The sequence below is a fragment of the Lolium rigidum genome, chromosome 2, assembly GCF_022539505.1.
Source record: "Lolium rigidum isolate FL_2022 chromosome 2, APGP_CSIRO_Lrig_0.1, whole genome shotgun sequence".
Lineage (NCBI taxonomy): Eukaryota > Viridiplantae > Streptophyta > Magnoliopsida > Poales > Poaceae > Lolium > Lolium rigidum.
Window position 1 is genome coordinate 81,585,493 of NC_061509.1, and position 8,739 is coordinate 81,594,231.

The window sequence follows — 8,739 nt, forward strand, 5'->3', positions numbered from 1 at the left end:
GCCGCCATCGCGAAGCCAAGATCCGGGGGACATGAGTCTCCGTTCCGCACCCCGCCGGAGCGGGGAAGTGCCCCCGAAGGCTTCTCCATCGACACCGCTGCCATCTCCACCGCCATCTTCATCACCGCCGCCGCTCCCATGAGGAGGGAGTAGTTCTCCATCGAGGCTCGGGGCTGTACCGGTAGCTATGTGGTTCATCTCTCTCCTATGTGCTTCAATACAATAATCTCATGAGCTGCCTTACATGATTGAGATTCATATGATGATGCTTGTAATCTAGATGTCATTATGCTAGTCAAGTGAGTTTTACTTATGTGATCTCCGGAGACTCCTTGTCCCACGTGTGTAAAGGTGACAAGTGTGTGCACCGTGTGGGTCTCTTAGGCTATATTTCACGTAATACTTACTCACCGTTATGAATGGCGTAGTGAAGTGCTTATTTATATCTCTTTATGATTGCAATGTGTTTTGTATCACAATTTATCTATGTGCTACTCTAGTGATGTTATTAAAGTAGTTTTATTCCTCCCGCACGTGTGTAATGGTGACAAGTGTGTGCATCCGTGTTAGTACTTGGCGTATGCTATGATCATGATCTCTTGTAGATTGTGAAGTTAACTATTGCTATGATAGTATTGATGTGATCTATTCCTCCTACATGGCGTGAAGGTGACAAAGTGTGCATGCTATGTTAGTACTTGGTTTAGTCGTATTGATCTTTCTTGCACTCTAAGGTTATTTAAATATGAACATTGAATTGTGGAGCTTGTTAACTCCGGCATTGAGGGTTCGTGTAATCCTACGCAATGTGTTCATCATCCAACAAGAGTGTAGAGTATGCATTTATCTATTCTCGTTATGTGATCAATGTTGAGAGTGTCCACTAGTGAAAGTCTAATCCCTAGGCCTTGTTCCTAAATATCGCTATCGCCGCTTGTTTACCGTTTTACCGTGTTACTACCGCTGCGTTACTACCGCTTGTTTATCGTCCCGGGCAAAGCACTTTTCTCGGTGCCGTTGCTACTACTTATTCATACCACCTGTATTTCACTATCTCTTCGCCGAACTAGTGCACCTATTAGGTGTGTTGGGGACACAAGAGACTTCTTGCTTTGTGGTTGCAGTGGTTGCATGAGAGGGATATCTTTGACCTCTTCCTCCCCGAGATCGATAAACCTTGGGTGATCCACTTAAGGGAAACTTGCCGCTGTTCTACAAACCTCTCGCTCTTGGAGGCCCAACACCGTCTACAAGAATAGAAGCTCCCGTAGACATCAAGCACTTTTCCGGCGCCGTTGCCGGGGAGGAAAGGTAAAAGGCACTCATACTCCGGTTCCAGTGTAACAGTACTTTTCTCGGCGCCATTGTGTTTGTGCTCGAAGCTATTTCCTTTAGATCCCGCAATTGCATCTTTTTGTTTCTTGTTTACACTAGTTTGGCATAATGGACAACAATGAGCTTCTTATTCTATTTCCTGATTTAAAACATGGATTGTTTGATGCGAAAATTAAAAAACCTATGGAATCTTATTTGCATGCCGGTAGTAATATTAGTATGAACGCTTTGAACACCATTGTTGATAATAATATAGAAAGTTCTAAGCTTGGGGAAGCTGGTTTTCATGATCTTTTTAGTCCCCCAAGCATTGAGGAGAAAATTTTCTTGATGATACTTTGCCCTATTTATGATGATTATAATAGTGGTCTTTGATGCCATCACTATGGAGGTAAATTTGTTGTGATTATACTATGCCTCCTACACTTGATGAGAATAATAATGATAGCTACTTTGTTGAATTTGCTCCCACTACAACTAATAAAATTGATTATGCTTATGTGGAGAGTAATAATTTTATGCATGAGACTCATGATAAGAATGCTTTATGTGATAGTTATATTGTTGAGTTTGCTCATGTTGCTACTGAAAGTTATTATGAGAGAGGAAAATATGGTTGTAGAAATTTTCATGTTACTAAAATGCCTCTCTATGTGCTGAAATTTTTGAAGCTACACTTGTTTTATCTTCCTATGCTTGTTACTTTGCTCTTCATGAACTTGTTTATTTACAAGATTCCTATGCATAGGAAGCATGTTAGACTTAAATGTGTTTTGAATTTGCCTCTTGATGCTCTCTTTTGCTTCAAATACTATTTCTTGCGAGTGCATCATTAAAACCGCCGAGCCCATCTTAATGGCTATAAAGAAAGAACTTCTTGGGAGATAACCCATGTGTTATTTTGCTACAGTACTTTGTTTTATATTTGTGTCTTGGAAGTTGTTTACTACTGTAGCAACCTCTCCTTATCTTAGTTTTGTGTTTTGTTGTGCCAAGTAAAGTCTTTGATAGTAAAGTAAGTACTAGATTTGGATTACCGCGCAGCTCCGCATTTCTTTGCTGTCACGAATCTGGGTCTACCTCCCTGTAGGTAGCTCAGAAAATTAAGCCAATTTACGTGCATGATCCTCAGATATGTACGCAACTTTCATTCAATTTGAGCATTTTCATTTGAGCAAGTCTGGTGGCCTAATAAAATCCATCTTTACGGACTGTTCTGTTTTGACAGATTCTGCCTTTTATTTCGCATTGCCTCTTTTGCTATGTTGGATGAATTTCTTTGATCCATTAATGTCCAAGTAGCTTTATGCAATGTCCAGAAGTGTTAAGAATGATTGTGTCACCTCTGAACATGTGAATTTTTATTATGCACTAACCCTCTAATGAGTTGTTTCGAGTTTGGTGTGGAGGAAGTTTTCAAGGATCAAGAGAGGAGGATGATATACTATGATCAAGGAGAGTGAAAGCTCTAAGCTTGGGGATGCCCCGGTGGTTCACCCCTGCATATTCTAAGAAGACTCAAGCTGTTTAAGCTTGGGGATGCCCAAGGCATCCCCTTCTTCATCGACAACATTATCAGTTCCTCCCCCGAAACTATATTTTTATTCCGTCACATCTTATGCACTTTGCTTGGAGCGTCGGTTTGTTTTTGTTTTTTGTTTTGTTTGAATAAAATGGATCCTAGCATTCACTTTGTGGGAGAGAGACACGCTCCGCTGTAGCATATGGACAAGTATGTCCTTAGGCTCTACTCATAGTATTCATGGCGAAGTTTCTTCTTCGTTAAATTGTTATATGGTTGGAATTGGAAAATGCTACATGTAGTAACTCTAAAATGTCTTGGATAATTTGATACTTGGCAATTGTTGTGCTCATGTTTAAGCTCTTGCATCATATACTTTGCACCCATTAATGAAGAAATACTTAGAGCTTGCTAATTTGGTTTGCATATTTGGTTTCTCTAGAGTCTAGATAATATCTAGTATTGAGTTTTGAACAACAAGGAAGACGGTGTAGAGTCTTATAATGTTTACAATATGTCTTTTATGTGAGTTTTGCTGCACCGTTCATCCTTGTGTTTGTTTCAAATAACCTTGCTAGCCTAAACCTTGTATCGAGAGGGAATACTTCTCATGCATCCAAAATACTTGAGCCAACCACTATGCCATTTGTGTCCACCATACCTACCTACTACATGGTATTTATCCGCCATTCCAAAGTAAATTGCTTGAGTGCTACCTTTAAAATTCCATCATTCACCTTTGCAATATATAGCTCATGGGACAAATAGCTTAAAAACTATTGTGGTATTGAATATGTACTTATGCACTTTATCTCTTATTAAGTTGCTTGTTGTGCGATAACCATGCTTCGGGGACGCCATCAACTATTCTTTGTTGAATATCATGTGAGTTGCTATGCATGTCCGTCTTGTCTCGAAGTAAGAGAGATCTACCACCTTTATGGTTGGAGCATGCATATTGTTAGAGAAGAACTTTGGGCCGCTAACTAAAGCCATGATTCATGGTGGAAGTTTCAGCTTTGGACATATATCCTCAATCTCATATGAGAATAATAATTGTTGCCACATGCTTATGCATTAAAGAGGAGTCCATTATCTCGTTGTCCATGTTGTCCCAGTATGGATGTCTAAGTTGAGAATAATCAAAAGCGAGAAATCCAAAATGCGAGCTTTCTCCTTAGACCTTTGTACAGGCGGCATGGAGGTACCCCATTGTGACACTTGGTTAAAACATGTGCATTGCAAAGATCCGGTAGTCCAAGCTAATTAGGACAAGGTGCGGCACTATTAGTATACTATGCATGAGACTTGCAACTTGTAAGATATAACTTTACATAACTCATATGCTTTATTACTACCGTTGACAAAATTGTTTCATGTTTTCAAAATAAAAGCTCTAGCACAAATATAGCAATCGATGCTTTCCTCTTTGAAGGACCATTCTTTTTACTTTTATGTTGAGTCAGCTCACCTATCTCTCTCCACCTCAAGAAGCAAACACTTGTGTGAACCGTGCATTGATTCCTACATACTTGCATATTGTACTTGTTATATTACTCTATGTTGACAATTATCCATGAGATATACATGTTACAAGTTGAAAGCAACCGCTGAAACTTAATCTTCCTTTGTGTTGCTTCAATGCCTTTACTTTGATTTATTGCTTTATGAGTTAACTCTTATGCAAGACTTATTAATACTTGTCTTGAAGTACTATTCATGAAAAGTCTTTGCTTTATGATTCACTTGTTTACTCATGTCATTACCATTGTTTTGATCGCCGCATCCACTACATATGTTTACAAATAGTATGATCAAGGTTATGATGGCATGTCACTTCGTAAATTATCTTTGTTATCGCTTTTACCTCGCCGGACGAGCAGTAACTAAGCTTGGGGATGCTTGATACGTCTCCGACGTATCGATAATTTCTTATGTTCTATGCCATATTATTGATGATACCTACATGTTTTATGCACACTTTATGTCATATTCGTGCATTTTCTCGGAACTAACCTATTAACAAGATGCCGAAGTGCCGCTTCGTTTTCTGCTGTTTTTGGTTTCGTAAATCCTAGTAACGAAATATTCTCGAATCGGACGAAATCAAGACCCGTGTTCCTATTTTCACCTGAAGCATCCGAACACCCGAGAGCGACCGTAGGGGGGCACCGGGGCCCCAGCACCATAGGCCGGCGCGGCCCAGGCCCCGGCCGCGCCGCCTATGGTGTGGCCGCCCCTTCGACCCTCCGACGCTGCCCTTCCGCCTATTTAAAGCCTCCGTCGCGAAAACCCCGATGCGAAGAACCACGATACGGAAAACCTTCCGGAGCCGCCGCCATCGCGAAGCCAAGATCCGGGGGACAAGAGTCTCCGTTCCGGCACCCGCCGGAGCGGGGAAGTGCCCCCGAAGGCTTCTCCATCGACACCGCTGCCATCTCCACCGCCATCTTCATCACCGCCGCCGCTCCCATGAGGAGGGAGTAGTTCTCCATCGAGGCTCTGGGCTGTACCGGTAGCTATGTGGTTCATCTCTCTCCTATGTACTTCAATACAATAATCTCATGAGCTGCCTTACATGATTGAGATTCATATGATGATGCTTGTAATCTAGATGTCATTATGCTAGTCAAGTGAGTTTTACTTATGTGATCTCCGGAGACTCCTTGTCCCACGTGTGTAAAGGTGACAAGTGTGTGCACCGTGTGGGTCTCTTAGGCTATATTTCACGTAATACTTACTCACCGTTATGAATGGCGTAGTGAAGTGCTTATTTATATCTCTTTATGATTGCAATGTGTTTTGTATCACAATTTATCTATGTGCTACTCTAGTGATGTGTTATTAAAGTAGTTTTATTCCTCCCGCACGGTGTAATGGTGACAAGTGTGTGCATCCGTGTTAGTACTTGGCGTATGCTATGATCATGATCTCTTGTAGATTGTGAAGTTAACTATTGCTATGATAGTATTGATGTGATCTATTCCTCCTACGTAGCGTGAAGGTGACAAGTGTGCATGCTATGTTAGTACTTGGTTTAGTCGTATTGATCTTTCTTGCACTCTAAGGTTATTTAAATATGAACATTGAATTGTGGAGCTTGTTAACTCCGGCATTGAGGGTTCGTGTAATCCTACGCAATGTGTTCATCATCCAACAAGAGTGTAGAGTATGCATTTATCTATTCTCGTTATGTGATCAATGTTGAGAGTGTCCACTAGTGAAAGTCTAATCCCTAGGCCTTGTTCCTAAATATCGCTATCGCCGCTTGTTTACCGTTTTACTCACATCGCGTTACTACCGCCGCGTTACTATCGCTTGTTTACCGTCCCGGGCAAAGCACTTTTCTCGGTGCCGTTGCTACTACTTATTCATACCACCTCGTATTTCACTATCTCTTCGCCGAACTAGTGCACCTATTAGGTGTGTTGGGGACACAAGAGACTTCTTGCTTTGTGGTTGCAGTGGTTGCATGAGAGGGATATCTTTGACCTCTTCCTCCCTGAGATCGATAAACCTTGGGTGATCCACTTAAGGGAAACTTGCTGCTGTTCTACAAACCTCTGCTCTTGGAGGCCCAACACTGTCTACAAGAATAGAAGCTCCCGTATACATCAATATAATGCAGCAAACAAAGTAGTAAATAAAATAAAGCAAGACAAAAACAAAGTAAACAGATTGGATTGTGGAGACTCCCCTTGCAGCGTGTCTTGATCTCCCCGGCAACGGCGCCAGAAAAAATGCTTGATTGCGTGTAGACACACGTCCGTTGGGAACCCCAAGAGGAAGGTGTGATGCGTACAACGGCAAGTTTTCCCTCAGAAAGAAACCAAGGTTTATCGAACCAGGAGGAGCCAAGAAGCACGTCGAAGGTTGATGGCGGCGGGATGTAGTGCGGCGCAACACCGGGATTCCGGCGCCAACGTGGAACCCGCACAACACAACCAAAGTACTTTGCCCCAACAAAACAGCGAGGTTGTCAATCTCACCGGCTTGCCGTAACAAAGGATTAGATGTATAGTGTGGATGATGATTGTTTGCGTAAAACAAGTAGAACAAGTATTGCAGTAGATTGTATTCGATGTAAAAGAATAGGACCGGGGTCCACAGCTCACTAGAGGTGTCTCTCCCATAAGATAAATAGCATGTTGGGTGAACAAATTACAGTCGGGCAATTGACAAATAGAGAGGGCATGACCATGCACATACATGATATGATGAGTATTGTGAGATTTAATTGGGCATTACGACAAAGTACATAGACCGCTATCCAACATGCATCTATGCCTAAAAAGTCCACCTTCAGGTTATCATCCGAACCCCTTCCAGCATTAAGTTGTAAACAACGGACAATTGCATTAAGTATGGTGCGTAATGTAATCAATAACCACATCCTTAGACATAGCATCAATGTTTTATCCCTAGTGGCAACAAGCACATCCACAACCTTAGAACTTTCGTCACTCGTCCTGCATTTAATGGAGGCATGAACCCACTATCGAGCATAAATACTCCCTCTTGGAGTTAAGAGCAAAAACTTGGCCAGAGCCTCTACTAATAACGGAGAGCGTGCAAGATCATAAACAACACATAGGTAATAGATTGATAATCAACATAACATAGTATTCTCTATCCATCGGATCCCGACAAACACAACATATAGAATTACAGATAGATGATCTTGATCATGTTAGGCAGCTCACAAGATCCGACAATGACGCACATGAGGAGAAGACAACCATCTAGCTACTGCTATGGACCCATAGTCCAGGGGTGAACTACTCACTCATCACTCCGGAGGCGACCATGGCGGTGAAGAGTCCTCCGGGAGATGATTCCCCTCTCCGGCAGGGTGCCGGAGGCGATCTCCTGAATCCCCCGAGATGGGATTGGCGACGGCGGCGTCTCTGGAAGATTTTCCGTATCGTGGCTCTCGGTACTGGGGGTTTCTTCACGGAGGCTTTAAGTAGGCGGAAGGGCAACGCGGGGGGCCACACGAGGGCCCCACACGCCAGGGCCGTGCGGCCAAGGGCTGGGCCGCGCCGCCCTGCTGTGGCGGCGCCTCGTGGCCCCACTTCCTTTCCCCCTCGGTCTTCTGGAAGCTTCGTGCAAAAATAGGACCCTGGGCGTTGATTTCGTCCAATTCCAAGAATATTTCCTTACTAGGATTTCTGAAACCAAAAACAGCTAGAACAACAGAACTGGCTCTTCGGCATCTCGTTAATAGGTTAGTGCCGGAAAATGCATAAATACAACATATAATGTGTATAAAACATGTAGATATCATCAATAATGTGGCATGGAACATAAGAAATTATCGATATGTCGGAGACGTATCATCCACTAGTGAAATATGATCCCTAGGCCTTGTTTCCAAATACTGCAATCATCGCTTATTTACTGTTTTACTGCATCTTTACTTCCTGCAATATTACTACCATCAACTGCACGTCAGCAAGCTATTTTCTGGCACCGTTACTACTGCTCATATTCATTTATACCACCTGTGTTTTACTATCTCTTCGCCGAACTAGTGCACCTATACATCTAACAAGTGTATTAGGTGTGTTGGGGACACAAGAGACTTCTTGTATCGTGATTGCAGGGTTGCTTGAGAGGGATATCTTTGACCTCTACCCCCCTGAGTTCGATAAACCTTGGGTGATCCACTTAAGGGAAAACTTGCTGCTGTTCTACAAACCTCTGCTCTTGGAGGCCCAACACTGTCTACAGGAAAAGAAGCGTGCGTAGACATCAATGACCCACAAGTATAGGGGTGTATCGCAGTACTTTCGATAAATAAGAGTGTCGAACCCAACGAGGAGCGGAAGGTGTTGACAAGCAGTTTCGATGAAGGATTCACTGTAGATGCTCACAGACAA